The sequence below is a fragment of the Ranitomeya imitator genome, chromosome 1, assembly GCF_032444005.1.
Source record: "Ranitomeya imitator isolate aRanImi1 chromosome 1, aRanImi1.pri, whole genome shotgun sequence".
Lineage (NCBI taxonomy): Eukaryota > Metazoa > Chordata > Amphibia > Anura > Dendrobatidae > Ranitomeya > Ranitomeya imitator.
The window spans coordinates 441,991,954-442,007,315 of NC_091282.1; the positions used below are offsets into that span (position 1 = coordinate 441,991,954).

Consider the following 15,362-nt stretch of genomic DNA (forward strand, 5'->3'; position numbering starts at 1 on the left):
GCTAAAGGGGAGGTATCTTGAAAGGATGCGAAATCTTTTGAACAGGAGAAGTCCTAGAAGACTGGAGAAGAGCAAATGTTGTTCTTATCTTCAAAAAGGGGAAGAAAGTGGACCCAGGGAACTATAGGCCGGTGAGTCTGACGTCTATACCAGGAAAGATCTTTGAACAAATTATTAAACAACATGTATGTAAGTACCTAGATAAGAATGAAGCAATTAAACAGAGTCAGCATTGGTTTGTAACTAATGAGTCATGTCAGACTAACTTAATTTCCTTCTATGACAGAATCACTAACTGGGTGGATCAGAGAAATGCTGTAGATATAGTATATCTTGACTTCAGCAAAGCATTTGACAAAGTATCTCACACCATCCTTATTGAAAAAATAACAAAGTATGGAATGGACAAGGCAACTGTTAGGTGGATTCATAACTGGCTTAGTGATCGGACCCAAAGAGTGGTCGTAAATGGCTGCACATCCAGTTGGAAGAATGTCTCAAGTGGGGAACCACAGGGCTCTTTCCTGGGCCTGTATTGTTCAACATCTTGAGGGTAAACTGATTAAATTTGCTGATGACACAAAGCTAGGAGGGATATTTAATACTAGAGGAGAAAGAGGATTCAATAATATATAAATAAACTGGAGCAGTGGGCAGCAACTAAAATAATGATTTTTACCAGGGAAAAATGCAATGTACTACATCTTCGCAAAAAAAAAGAAAAAAGCATATACAGAATGGGAGGAATAGGGCTAAGCAACAGCACATGTGAAAAAGACTTGGGTATACTAATAGATCATAAACTGAACATGAGTCAACAGTGTGATACAGCAGCAAAAAGGGCAAATACAATTCTGGGATGTATTAACAGAAGCATACAGTCTAGATCACGCCAAGTCATTATTGCCCTCTACTCCTCTTTGGTCAGACCTCATCTGGAGTACTGTGTCCAGTTTTGGGCACCACATTTTAAAAATGACATCAACAAACTGTAGCAAGTTCAGAGAAGAGTGACCAGAATGGTGACCGGTCTGCAAACCATGTCCTATGAGAAACGTTTACAGGATTTGGGAATGTTTAGCTTGCATAAAAGAAGACTGAGAGGAGACTTAATAGCTATCTACAAATATCTCAAGGGCTGTCGCATTGTAGAAGGATCATCTTTATTCTCATTTGCACACGGAAAGACTAGAAGCAATGGGATGAAACTGAATGGGAGGAGACACAGATTAGATATTAGAAAAAACTTTTTGACAGTTAGGGTGATCAATGAGTGGAACAGGCTGCCACGAGAGGTGGTGAGTTCTCCTTCCATGGAAGTTTTCAAAAAGAGGCTGGACAGACATCTGTCTGGGATGATTTAGTAAATCCTGCTTTGAGCAGGGAGTTGGACCAGATGACCCAGGAGGTCCCTTGCAACTCTGACATTCTATGATTCTATGATTTTTGTTTACTTTTTTATTTAGCGTTATATACTTGTAATTATGGAGGAAAAAAAATGTTTCTCAACATTTTTCCCTTTAAAAAAAATTTAGGTTTGGTAGGTCTTCTTATAAATCAGTAAAAGCGGCACAATAGTCTGACAACATTATTCCCTGATACCATATGTGAGTCAGAAAGGCATGCAGGTATCTTCTCCATGCTGTTCCCATTTAGTTTTAGCTCTTTCTGTTTGTTGGGTCCCTAAAAACAAGAAAAAAAAAAAAAGCGCACATAGAGTAATACCTTCAGGTGTCGCAATCACGTGGACCCCCACAAAACAGACTCACCTGGTCTGGTTGTGACAGGTCACAACTCCCTTGGATCAGCACGTATGGTCGCAGCAAGCTCCCGGCAAGCAGAACAAATCCACATGGAGAGAAGTAGAACCGGAGAATAGAAGCCGCGCAGACCACAATAAAGGTATCAGAGTTACACACACACTCTGTTTATTAGCCTACGCGTTTCGTGGCCAACAGGCCACTTCATCAGGGCCCTGATGAAGTGGCCTGTTGGCCACGAAACGCGTAGGCTAATAAACAGAGTGTGTGTGTAACTCTGATACCTTTATTGTGGTCTGCGCGGCTTCTATTCTCCGGTTCTACTTCTCTCCATGTGGATTTGTTTGTTGGGTCCAGCAGAAAAATATTCGGCTTTCCCATTGACTTCCATTGGATATATTATTTGGTACGAATACACAGATATTAGAAAGCATTTGTGCCGATTTTCCCGAATCCGATTATTTCACTATTCGCTCATCACTAAAGACAAGTCGCTTTGACTTTGCAGTAGATACATTCATTCTTTTGGGGCTTTTTTCTTTCTTTTTTCAGGCGGCTTCGTGTGCACATACCCTTACTGTGCACAGATGATGTCGGGGGAGGGGATGATCAGACATTTTGAATTTGAATGATCTCTCTGTCCTCCCTGCAGATAAGTCACCGCGAGGGGTGTCTAACAGCATGTTACCCTCCTCTCCCCATACATCACATGTATGATTGGGCATTACAACGTTTAGATGTATGGGGGTCTCGGAAGAAACATCTGTCGTCTGTGCTGTTGGCACGTCACTCATTTGGCCAGAGCAAATCCTACATGTATCCGAAACTGTACAAATGTTGTTTTGCGGATCCAGATGTGGGTTAACCCTTTTCGATGGAAATGCAAATCCACATGGGGCTAATCCCTTGCTGTTCCGTGCAGAGGACGCACGACGAATGAACGTGCTCATTCTTCTCGCTGACATCGCCTGTCGCTTGGACAAGACTCCGCCTGGGGGTTTTGTGTCTGGTTTACCTATATTTCTTTCACGTGCACTGGAGGTGTAATATTAGCAGATTTTATGACAATTTGGGTGCAAAATACTGTGTGAACAGCCTACAGAATAAGTCCATGGACATAACAGCTGTGGACTAACTGTACCAACTATACACCATTGCGAGGAACAAAGGTGCCTCAGGTGACACAAGCAGCTCGCTCCTAGAGTGGTCAGACCTCTCAGCTGACAGCAGGGGGCGCTACAGGGCACTGTCCTCCTGGTTCTCCTCACACCCTGGGTTATTTATTAGGAGGGCTGAAAGATTCCCCCAAATACAGTGGAAACTAATGATGACACATGTGACTAATCGGGCTGAGGTCTCCAGCATGCCCCTCTACACAGCAGCAGTGGTGTCGGGGTGCCGGTGTTCACAGCCCCCCGCTGCCGGCAGCATGGAGGAGGTGTGGTGCTGGCACCCTGTGAACGGGGGAAGTGGCAGAGCGCAGGAAAACTACACACAGCAGGATTAAAAATAAAACCAAGAAGGAATTGGGAGGAGGAGGAGGAGTTGGCAGAAGGACTGAGCAGGAGGGGAAGAGGCCATGATCCGGATAATGATCTCATGGCCCGGCTGCCAACGAGAGTGACGGCGCGTCTGCAGCAGTGACAGGCACACGGGGTGGTCAAAGGTGGCAGTGACCAGTAGCGAGGAGACATCGGCGCCGTCACTCCGCCTCATCCTCCAGTGCGGGAAGGACCGGATCCATCGCACGGATACTGCCCCCGTGCCATCTGTGCCTGTGCGGCGGCGGCCCCGTTCTCTACAGCGTTACCTCACTGCAGTGCACTGCTTAACCCTTTGTGGAGCGCGGCTGCTCGTCCCCGGGATCGGGCTGACTGGTTGGTAGACGCATTGCTTTGGAGTTGGCTTGTCATTCCTCATTACCTGCTGTCATCCCTGTGCGCACGGTGCGGAAGATGGGTGCAGCGGATCGCGGGGCGATCGTCCCTGCTGCACTACGCATTCCGCTGGCAGGGAAGTTTTCAGGGAGGAGACAATGAAGTTGTCAGATTGTTTCACTTCATTATTCTCATTATTCAGCACTGTAAGTAGAGGAGCTGCCCAATCACTGTACTGTACCGGTGCCTGCCTGGCAGGAGGGATGCCACATCTTCCTGATCACTGTTTACTCTGGTCACAGGGCACACGGGCATACAAGGATGTGGCTATTAGCTGTCTTATTACTAGCCATCTGCTGATGGATCTTTCATCTATTGTCTACTGATAGATCCACCTATCTAATATCATCTCCTGATGGATCCATCTAACATCATCTGATGGAGCCATCTATTTAATATCTGCTGATCTATCCATCTATCTAATATCATCTGCTGATGAATCATCATCTAATATCATCTGCTGATGGATCCATCTATCTAATATCTGCTGATGGATCCATCTATCTAATATCATCTCCTGATGGATCCATCTATCTAATATCATCTCCTGATGGATCCATCTATCTAATATCATCTGCTGATGGATCCATCTAATATCATCTCTTGATGGATCCGTCTATCTAATATCATCTGCTGATGGATCCATCTATTTAATATCTGCTGATCTATCCATCTATCTAATATCATCTGCTGATGAATCATCATCTAATATCATCTGCTGATGGATCCATCTATCTAATACCTGCTGATGGATCCATCTATCTAATATCATCTCCTGATGGATCCATCTATCTAATATCATCTCCTGATGGATCCATCTATCTAATATCATCTGCTGATGGATCCATCTAATATCATCTCTTGATGGATCCGTCTATCTAATATCATCTGCTGATGGATCCATCTATCTAATATCATCTCCTGATGGATCCATCTATCTAATATCATCTCCTGATGGATCCATCTATCTAATATCATCTGCTGATGGATCCATCTAATATCATCTCCTGATGGATCCATCTATCTAATATCATCTCCTGATGGATCCATCTATCTAATATCATCTCCTGATGGATCCATCTATCTAATATCATCTGCTGATGGATCCATCTAATATCATCTCTTGATGGATCCGTCTATCTAATATCATCTGCTGATGGATCCATCTATTTAATATCTGCTGATCTATCCATCTATCTAATATCATCTGCTGATGAATCATCATCTAATATCATCTGCTGATGGATCCATCTATCTAATATCTGCTGATGGATCCATCTATCTAATATCATCTCCTGATGGATCCATCTATCTAATATCATCTCCTGATGGATCCATCTATCTAATATCATCTGCTGATGGATCCATCTAATATCATCTCTTGATGGATCCGCCTATCTAATATCATCTGCTGATGAATCATCATCTAATATCATCTGCTGATGGATCCATCTATCTAATATCTGCTGATGGATCCATCTATCTAATATCATCTCCTGATGGATCCATCTATCTAATATCATCTCCTGATGGATCCATCTATCTAATATCATCTCCTGATGGATCCATCTATCTAATATCATCTCCTGATGGATCCATCTATCTAATATCATCTGCTGATGGATCCATCTAATATCATCTCTTGATGGATCCGTCTATCTAATATCATCTGCTGATGGATCCATCTATTTAATATCTGCTGATCTATCCATCTATCTAATATGATCTGCTGATGAATCATCATCTAATATCATCTGCTGATGGATCCATCTATCTAATATCTGCTGATGGATCCATCTATCTAATATCATCTCCTGATGGATCCATCTATCTAATATCATCTCCTGATGGATCCATCTATCTAATATCATCTGCTGATGGATCCATCTAATATCATCTCTTGATGGATCCGTCTATCTAATATCATCTGCTGATGGATCCATCATCTAATATCATCTGCTGATGGATCCATCTATCTAATATCTGCTGATGAATCCATAGAATATCATCTGCTGATGGATCCATCTATCTAGTATCATCTACTGATGGGTTCCACCTATCTAATATCATCTGCTGATGGATCCATCTAATATGTACTGATGTATCCATCCATCTACTATCATCTGCTGATGGATCCATAATCTAATATCATCTGCTGATGGATCCATTTAATATCTGCTGATGGATCCATCTATCTAATACTTACTGATCTGTCCTAGTTGTATCAGTGATATGAACGCTGGGGTTCTGCATACAACTAGCTCACTGACTGTCCCATTTTCATTTTATGCTCCTGTGTCCATTTGTTCTGTAGTTGTAAAATGGATTTTGTCAAGAGGATTATATGGGATTATGCTAGCTCATTGTTGAATCTTTGTCAGCTTTTGTATATACAGTATATATATATATATATATATATATATATATGGATGTAAATAATGAGAATCTATATTATCCATGTTTGCTATTATCTAGTCTATTGTTCCTTGTCATCGGCCATTACAGGCAGAGTTGACACTATCTGTTATTCTTCAAGGTGTCCAGAAAAGGTCTTGCCCATTTGCTTACTTTGTCTCCCAGTCCTGAGCAGCTTCAGAAGCATTTACCTGAATATTGGAGCTGTATGTAATGCACTGTAGCTTAATAATAGATACAATGAGCACAATAATTGGAGAGACACAGGGAGACCTACTTCAATGCCGTTACATTTAGGGTATGTGCACACGTTGCAGAATGGTGTGCGGATTTTTCCGCACTGATTTTGGTAAATCCGCAGGATTTACTGTGGAATTACCGCGGATTTACCGTGGTTTTTCTGCATTTTTTGTGCGGATTCCACCTGCGGTTTTACCCCTGCGGATTCCTATTATGGAGCAGGTGTAAACCGCTGCGGAATCCGCACAAAGAATTGACATGCTGCGGAATAAACAACGCTGTGCACATACCCTAAGGCAGTGGAAAAAAGCGTTCATCTGCACTGCCCCATTGAAAAACAATGATCTGAGTGCTGTTCCTTTTTTTCACGGATAGTACTTGGGACAAAAGTACAGTCTTGTGAACAAGCCCTGAATGTTAGTCCAAATGGCGTAAAGTATGTAATTGAGTAGAAGTTTGTTAAAAACCTACCGTGTACCCTGTTGAAGCTTATTTGATGACAACACAATTGAAGATATGTATTTCTAGCCATGAAAACTAGATTTTGGTTGACACGCTCTAGTACCGTATATGCAATTGGGAGCACAAAGGTCAGACAGGATTTTCATTTATTACTTCCTTTCCTCTAGCATTAAATGGCACCAAAGGAACCTCACACTGGAATAACACACAAATTCACTTAGGCCAAACAAGTTAACAAGGAAAAGGGTTTATGGGGTGATACATGTTCACTTAATAACTAGCTGTTATCTAATGCCTATACTAGCTTATAGTCGTTATGTAACAAGATGACAACAGCCAGTAGGGAACATGTGATGATTTGAACCATGCACAATGCTTGCTCACAACCCTGACAGGCTGAGTGGCCCTTTTCACTAGCACCAGTGAAATAGAGCGCTGCCAGCTCAGTAGGACTGCCAGCAGTTCTTTGTTAGGTAAAAGCCCGGTCCATTAACTTGATTTTATTGGGCCCCGATAGCAAGTGAAGTTAAACCGAGAACACAAGCCAAGCAATGGTTTCACATATACAATGGTCAGATATGCAAATACAGGTGGTAGTAGACAAGGTATAAGCTGATGAAATATGTCAGTTACCAGCTTGATGTTCGACCTTGGAGCTGGACCACATATGGGGTGTGAGGCACAAGGTGCTTCCAGTTCCTTCCAACACGATACATGTCGTGACCCCTCCCTCCTCAGAAGTGAACTGCAAGAAAAGAAGAGCAGAGCTACATGGCCTCACAAGAGCATTTAACCCCTTGGTCAGTCCCTCCCTTTGCCACCTCTGGGATGGTTTTAGTCCCCCTTCTCCTGGGTTCTTGATAGCTGAAGCTCCAAAACCTATGATGGATCATTACGTCTCAAATGAAGGTCATAGGGTGGCGGTATTGACGTCATCGTGTCAGCCAGGCCCCCTGTCATGCTTTGGAGACAAAGGATTGCTTTGTTACCTGGCTTTTACTAGCCGTTTTACATTTCTCCCCACCTTGGGGTGCTAGCACAGATCGAGAGCCTGGCAGGCATTCAGCCCATTCCCGAGATCTCGAAAATGAAATGGTTATACAGCTGGATGTACGATAACTCCGTAATCTCCTTATGAAATTTGTAATGCTTGGGCCCTGACTGGTTGGCGCGCCGCGCGAGCGTGGGGTGTGTGGCCCCACTGTGCCACAAACCAGACTTCCCTGGACGGGGCGTGACTAATCAGCTTCCTTGGTGTTCACTGGAGCCTCTGATGGTGAGGTCAGGCTTGTTCAGCAGGTAGCTGCCAGGTACCACTCCAGGGTAGAGTCTGGCTGTGGTTGCTGATCCCACTGGGGGACGGAATACAGTCAGGAAGGTGGGCACGGCCGAGACACTGACAGGCAGGCACGGCTGGCAGACAGGCACGGCTGACACACTGGCAGGCAGGCGGACACGGCTAAGACACCGATAGACACTGGAGGAGGAGGGACTGACTCGGGAAGGACAGGAACACAGACAGGTGTGAGTGGATTGTGGGAACAGGTAGGGACCTGTTCAGTTAGGGGAACAGGGACTGATTCAGGGAGAACAGGAAGACAGGTATGAGGTATCACACTGTAAGGAAAAAGACCCAGGAGGTGCGAATCGAGAGCAGAGCAGAACCGCAAGGAGCGGAGCGGGGCAGAACCGCAAGGAGCAGAGCAGGGTAGAACCACAAGGAGCGAAGCAGGGTGGAACTGCAAGGAGCGGTGCAGGGCAGAACTGCAAGGAGCGGAGCAGGGTAGAACCGTAAGGAGCGGTGCAGGGTAGAACCGCAAGGAGTATAGCAGGGTAGAATCGCAAGGAGTGGAGCAGGGTAGAATCGCAAGGAGCGGTGCAGGGCAGAACTGCAAGGAGCGGAGCAGGGTAGAACCGCAAGGAGCGGTGCAGGGTAGAACCGCAAGAAGCGTAGCAGGGTAGCACTGCAAGGAGCGGTGCAGGGCAGAACCCCAGAGCAAGAGCAGAGCGAGAGAAGAGCGGAACCGCAGAGTGGAAGCAGAGCGGAACCACAGAGCGGGAGCAGAGCGGAACCGCAAACGGAGAAGACACAAGGATACAAACGGCAGGGATAGGAAGCCAAAAGCAAGGAAACAAACAGATATAGGTAAGGACTGAGTTCAGATTAGAACAGGGACAGGGAAAGGATCTAGGATACAAGAATAGGACACAGTACAAACAAGGACGGACACGGAAAGAGATACTGTACAAGGACACAGGCCTGAGTATGTAGCCCTCAGGGAGATTGAAACAAAGGACACAAAGTGCAAGATAACAGGTCTGGGAATGCAGCCCCCAGAGAAGGCGAAAACAAGACAGGACCTAGCACCTCAGCAGCAAGACACTGACTGAGGGAAATAGTTGCTCAGGCATTCCCCTAATGGTGGGAATGCCTTAAAGGGAACCTGTCACCCCCAAAATCGAAGGTGAGCTCAGGGCTGCCACTAGAAATTTCGGGGCCCCATACTAGCAAACTTTTCGGGGCCTCCTTGAGACTCTGCCCAGGCTCCACCCCAGCCCCGCCTCCAGGCTCCACCCCACGAACTGTCCACAGTCCCACCGCTCTCTCTTGGAAAAACTCCACTTCTCACCTATCACACATTAACAGTTCCCATCACCAGATCACATACATAGCCAGCAGCTTTTGTTTTGGCCAAAAGATTTTTTAAGCCGCCACCATAACACGGTAGACACTTTTGGCCGGGCCCTACTCTACAGTAACCTATTAAATATTTGTTAAAATATGCAATACAATTTAGGTATATTTTTATCTATTTTTCAATTTTTAAAATGACCAATAATATCACATAAAAAGAACAAATACCGCTACACCATGACCAGATGACATATTACCACCACAGTGATCGAATAATATCACATACAAAGAACAAATACCGCTACACTATGACCAGATGACATATTACCACCAAAGTAATCGAATAATATCACATACAAAGAACAAATACCGCTACACCATGACCAGATGACATATTACCACCACAGTGATCGAATAATATCACATACAAAGAACAAATACCGCTACACCATGACCAGACCACATATTATCACCACATAGTGACTGAATACTACAATTCTGATCAGTAATTAAAAAAAGCACCATACTATCACCATAAGTGCCATTATACACAGGAGATCTGTACTTAGTATGCAGTGTCTGTGTACAGATAATACAGTGATCACTAGTGAAATTATACACAGGAGCTCTGTATACAGTATACAGTGTATAGTGTCAGTGTATAGGTAACACACTGACTCACCAGTGACGTCTCTAGGTGAAGTCCTTCATCTTTCATCCAGCACAGACCGCCATCATTTCATCCAGCCAGGACTTATTTCTGCAGGAAATAACACAGTTATCTCGAGCTCCGCTTGTAGAATACATTACTTAATTTTTCCCAACTTCTACATTACACCACATGAAGAAAAAGAGGCGACATAGTGTCACTCTACACAGTAACAGGACCGCCCCCCCATTTAAAACCGTGTCCTCAAAAAATAAAATAAATACATCACTGCAGTAATAATATCCCTAAATTAGTCCCTATGGTAATAATATTCCCCATCCTGGCCACCGTGTGTCTCATTCCTGGCGTCAGCCATATGTTCTCCCATCCTGCCCTCATGAGTATCCATTCTGCCCCATATGATCTCCCCATCCTGCCCTATATGATCGCCCCATGTGATCTCTCCATCCTGCCCCATCTGTCTCCATCATATTCATCCTGCCCCATGATCCTGCACGATCTGTCTCCAATTCTGCCCCCAGTGTCTCCAATCATGCCCCATGTCTCCATTCTGCCCATGTCTGCAATCGTGCCACTTGTCTCCAATCATGCCCCCTGTCTCCATTCTGCCCCATCTGTCTCCAATCCTCCCCCATCTGTCTCCAGTCATGCCCCAATGTCTTTCATCCTGCCCCGTGTCTCCAATCATGCCCCGTATCTCCATTCTGCCCCGTGTCTCGCATTCTGCCCCAATGTCCAGCATTCTGCCCCAATGTCCAGCATTCTGCCCCAATGTCCAGCATTCTGCCCCCGGGTCTCACAGTCTGCCCCTGTGTCCAGCATACTGCCCCTGTGACTGTGTCCAGCATTCTGCCCCTGTCACTGTGTCCAGCATTCTGCCCCTGTCACTGTGTCCAGCATTCTGCCCCAGTGTCTCCAGCATTCTGCCCCAGTGTATCCAGCATTCTGCCCCAGTGTCTCCAGCATTCTGCCCCAGTGTCTCCAGCATTCTGCCCCAGTGTCTCCAGCATTCTGCCCCCAGTGTCTCCAGCATTCTGCCCCTGTGTCTCCAGCATTCTGCCCCTGTGTCTCCAGCATTCTGCCCCTGTGTCTCCAGCATTCTGCCCCCAGTGTCTCCAGCATTCTGCCCCCAATGTCTCCAGCATTCTGCCCCCAGTGTCTCCGGTGGTCCTCTGCTGCCGCCTGCCTCTTCTCCGCCATCTGGTCCTCCGCCGGTCCCCCGCTGCCGCCTGCCTCTTCTCCTCCACCGTCTGGTCCTCCGCCAGGTCCCTCGTCGTTCAGTGGTCCCCCGCTGCTGCCTGCCTCTTCTGCTCCCTCCGCCGTCTGCTCCTCCGCCATCCGCAGGAGCAGCCACGTGGTGGCACATCGCACGCTGCTCTGCTCCGGAATGAGGAAGTGGAGCAGGGCAGCGTGTGACGTCACGAACTTGCGGCCCATGATGCATCGCGGGCCCGGCCGCCTTAAAGCTACAGGGCTCATTTGGGCACAGTGGCAGCCGCGCAGCTGCAGCCTGAATAAAAATGTCAGGGGGGGCCCGAGCAGAGCGCAGACCGGACCGGCTGCCAGCGTGCTCGCTCGGGCCCCCCTTTTTGCTCCTCATCACCGGGCCCCATACTGCAGTGATGCCTGTAATGCCCTGATGGTGGCCCTGGGTGCGCTAAGCCCACCGGCATCAGGGACTTATCTACAGCATTCTGTAATGCTGTATATAAGCCCCCGATGTAACCTGAAAGCTGAGAAAAAGAGGTTAGATTATACTCACCTGGGCGTGCGGTCTGATCCGATGGGCATCGCGGTCCGGTCCGGGACCTCCCATCTTCATAGGATGACGTTCTCTTCTTGTCTTCACGCTGCGGCTCCGGCGCAGGTGTACTTTGTCTGCCCTGTTGAGGGCAGAGCAAAGTACTGGAGTGCGCAGGCGCCAGGCCTCTCTGACCTCTCCCGGCGCCTGCGCACTGCAGTACTTTGCTCTGCCCTCAACTGGGCAGACAAAGTACGCCTGCGCCGGAGCTGTAGCATGAAGACAAGAAGAGGACATCATCGTAAGAAGATGGGAGGCGCCGAACCAGACCGCGACGCCCATCGGACCGTACCGCAGCTGGACCGCCCCTGGATGAGTATAATCTAACCTCTTTTTCTAATCTTTCAAGATACATCGGAGGCTTATTTACAGCATTACAGAATGCTGTAGATAAGCCACTGATGCCGGTGGGCTTAGCTTACCTTCGATTTTGGGGGTGACAGGTTCCCTTTAAGTACCTGAGGCCTCTTGGCCATTGGCTGAGGACACCTGAGGAAGGTGCACACTGACTCTAAGAACCAGGAACTGCCGGCGAGGAAAGGAAAGTCTAGGACCTGGTATATGAGAGATGCCCTAATGTAGCTACCAGGTACACATGAATTGGCCAATTTATGTGCTAAACGCTCTCATTCTTTCCTATTTCTAGCGCAGTAATGCAGTTCAATTTTCATGTTTCATGTTTAAATGTTTTAGCGCCACAGTGTGCTGCCTTATTTATTTGACTGTATATGAGTTGGTGATTCGGCACCTGTTCACACTTAGTCTATGTTTGGATGTGACGGTCAGTTTTTTGAAATTTACAGTTTATTTTCATGACATTAAATCCCCCATATTCTTCACAGAGTATACCTGTTTAATATACTGGGCAGGACTGTACATCTGGCATTTGTCAGATAGTCTGGTACTAGAAGTGGGCCACATAAATACAATCAAAAGTGAAGCAGACTATGTCTTCAGGACTATTGTATGTGGGGCACTTACTTTGTGGAGGCACAATTGGGAAACTAGTTTTAGGTATGGCTTAGAGGGGGTGCCACACACTATTAGTATGTGAAGCCATACTAGCCCTATTACTATATGGAGGCACATAGGGGGCACTATTACTATGTAAAAACATTTAAGGCACTAGTGTTATATGTATGGAGGCACAAATGGGGCACTATTACTCTGTGAAGACAAATAGCAGTCACTATTACTATATGGAAACAATGTGTACTACACTATATGGAGGCACAGAAGGGGCACTATTACTATGGGAAAACATAGGATGTACTATTTGTCATTAATGGGTGACGTCTTCCTGGGTGATCAGGGGTTAGAAGATCACTAAGTATTGCGAATCACAGATCTTCCATTTATCCTGTGTGTTTGTGTTTCATATTAAATGGATTTTTTTTCCCTTTGGTGCAGAAGAGGTTAACAACCCTTTCTATGGTGGTTAGAAACTTGCAGTTTTATCCCATAGCTGTTCCACATGTGGTAATTTCCTCTTGCTATAAAATGTGGCCAGACCTCTTTCTTGCCATTGAAAGTTTTACTTACTAGCTCCTTGGAGTCGCTGTACTGAGTGGGAGATCGTTGTTGCTGCTGAAGATTGTTGCATATTGTATTTGGGTGTATGCTTTCCTCATTGCCCTATTCCCATTTGGTTTGTACATTCTTACCCTTCCTTATATACCTGTCTACCTTTGGGTGACTGTTTTATATGTTAGTTGTTTTATGTTATCCCTGTTTGTTTTATGTGTTTCTACACTAGCATATCTGTCCTAGGCCCCCTGGACGTAAGGGGAGGGGACAGCTTATGGAATAACAGGAGAAGCATAAGGCAGGTTGGCCAAACCTCCTCACATTTAGAGGTACATTTAGGAGCAGGAATAGTTAGAACCCCAGTCCTAGGCACGGTTCAGGGCCCCTGTTCCAAATCACTTAAAGTCAACAGCGTGACATTTTCACTAGCTCCACATTTTATAGATTTTGATATGGATCCCGTCGCTAACCTTGCAAGACAGCTGCAGGGTTTGTCTTTTGAGCTGTCGGACCTACGGTCTAAAGTTTCATCACAAAAGACAGCTGAACTGAAACATAAAGTGACGTTCCCAGATAGGTTTTCGGGGAATCTAGATAAATTTGTTGCATTCCGGGAAGTCTGTTGTCATGACTCGGTTATTGGGTGTCCCAGGACTACGGGCTTCTTCCCTTTCCCGAGCACTAGGGGCACCCTAGCTCGCCTTGTTACCAGGATTACTTCTGTTGGTGAAGACGCCTGGGCCATGTATCTGGCCTTAGCTCCTGAATCTGCCCTCAGTCGGTACCCTTCTCCCACCCAGGGAAGAGTGGAATAGTAGTGTACTGTAATAAACCAAGAGACTAACAAGGTAATGCGAACAGAGATGAAGGAAAATAAGATTCATATAAATATGCCCACATAAACAACAGAGGTAAACACTGGGGAGTGGAGGATGGGGTAAAACCAAAGTAGGAGAAGCAAGGGAAATATCACACACTCAAAACCTAGCAACAGTCAAAGAGATATCCACCAAAAGCCTTCTCAAATAACAACCAACAACAACTACCAGCCATGCAGCAAAAGCTACATCTGACAATGAGTACTAGCCAGGACCCAGTTTATATAGGAGATGTGAGTGTCTAAAATTGCACAGCTGAGAGCCTTAATCAGGAAAGCTTCTAGGACCTTTCATTTGAGCAGATTAACCCCTACACTGCTAAAAGAAACTTACACTGTTTAATATGAAAGTGAAGTTTTTCTAATCATTGCAGGAGTAGGAAAATTCAGACACTGCGGTCTTCTGGCTTCTCTCTGTCATGGTAAACCTATGACACCTGTAAGCGCTACTTCAGGCTTCGTCCGCGATCATCTGGGAATGAAGTACAGAGTTTGTGGATTGTTGTCTCCCTTCTTCAAGGAGACCCTCAATCATGGGCCTTCTCATTCCGATCTGACTCATTGTCACTCCAGTCAGTGGATGGATTTTCCGCGGCTCTTGCCCTCGTTTATGATGACCTGGACTGAGTTTCCCTTGCGGAATCTAAACTATGCAAGATTCAGCAGGGAGACCCACCGGCAGAGGAATTTTATTTTGAATTTCGTAGATGGGCCACTGACATCCAGTGGAATGATCCTGCCATTAGGAGTTAGTTTTGTCAGGGATTGTTTGAACGGTTAAAGGATGCATTGGCACAGTACGAAACTCCAACTTCGTTGGAGGCCGCCATGGCTCTTGCTATACTTATGGATTGCCAGTCAGGGATAGACCTGTAGTGACCCCATCCCCTGTGGTATTTCCAAAACTGAAGTTCTCCCTGTGTGCTCTGGAGAGTCTATGCAGTAATGGGGGGCTTCCTCTCGTTATGGGTCTCTTGCAGTTCACTGCAAAACAGGGGGGTGCTTTTACTGTTCAAAAAAGGTCATTGCATTTGGGGT

The 15,362-nt window shown here is 45.9% G+C and overlaps 1 protein-coding gene across 3 annotated transcripts in view; it reads left to right on the plus strand.

Annotated features, from left to right (window-relative positions):
• Nucleotides 1–3,005: 3,005 nt before the first annotated feature.
• Nucleotides 3,006–15,362, plus strand: part of SMARCA2 (SWI/SNF related BAF chromatin remodeling complex subunit ATPase 2) — a 461,498-nt gene continuing 449,141 nt past the window's right edge. For 2 of the 3 annotated variants that reach the window (XM_069763977.1, XM_069764056.1), the window contains exon 1: nucleotides 3,006–3,637. The gene's annotated coding sequence lies outside the window, so the exon portion shown is untranslated. The remainder of the gene's footprint in view (nucleotides 3,638–15,362) is intronic. The other variant, XM_069764038.1, reaches the window with a different exon arrangement.